This window comes from Maniola hyperantus, chromosome 5 (genome assembly GCF_902806685.2).
Source record: "Maniola hyperantus chromosome 5, iAphHyp1.2, whole genome shotgun sequence".
Taxonomy (NCBI): Eukaryota; Metazoa; Arthropoda; class Insecta; order Lepidoptera; family Nymphalidae; genus Maniola; species Maniola hyperantus.
Genome location: NC_048540.1, coordinates 9,641,643 through 9,642,679, shown reverse-complemented (window position 1 = coordinate 9,642,679; position 1,037 = coordinate 9,641,643).

Below are 1,037 nucleotides of genomic sequence, written 5' to 3'. Positions count from 1 at the left end.
AAACAAAATTCAGTTCAAAGCTCGGTGCTCAACATGGAGTTGATTCAAGTTGAAAAATGCGTAAATTATACTATTTCATTATTATCAATAGTCTGATTTTTATTTAATAAACAACGAATTATAAGCTTGCACCCTGGAAACAGACATACTAAGGCTACTTTTAATCGCAGCAAATAAAAAAAAACACGGGATTAAAAAACCGAAATCTACGCGGGTGAAGTCAAATCTCGCGGGTATCTGCTGGTAGTAATTTTATTAGAAAGAAAGAAAGAAAGAAAAGACTTTTATTTATACAATTGTTTATTAATAGATACTTATATTTATTATCTAATAATAGGTAAGCATCTATTGCTGGATGATTTTAATTCAGGCATGTAGAGCATAGTAAGTATAATATTATTATGTACCTACCTACCTACCTATAGTAAGTAGCTGGTATAATGTATGTAGAGTCACCATTTGTAAAGACTGGAAAAAGTCTATTCAAAATCGAAATATGTATTGAATTCACGAGGTAGGTATATAACCTGACAACTTTAACAATCGTTTAATCTAAAATTAATCTCTTTAACGGCTTATTATAAAAAGAATAGAATCGGAAAATTAAAATGTAAATCAAACACATTTTCTGCTACGGTAAATAAAGTTCATTTGGAGTCGAACTTTATTGAATTATTGAGTGTCTATATAATTGACTAACCACACTGATGTTGCGCAGGATTGTCAAAGAAACGGTCAGATATTGCCGCCAATCGCCATGTGTGTCAATACGTTGGGGGCGGAGCCCGAACAACTTCTCAATGCTTGCAGGTCTAACCGACAATAACGGAAAAATAAAGCCTGTTTCAGTTCGCAAAAGGTTCAGTTTTGTGCGTTGTACTCTTAGAAAAACCTTTAAAATGGTAAAGCAACTTCTGATTTATGTTCGAGGAATACAGACCAATGTTGAGTGATGCGATGTGTAAGGTAGTGTTTATATTATTTTGTAAACATGCTAATGAGGTGTAGTGCGGTCGAGTTTGTGGTAGTTGGTCATG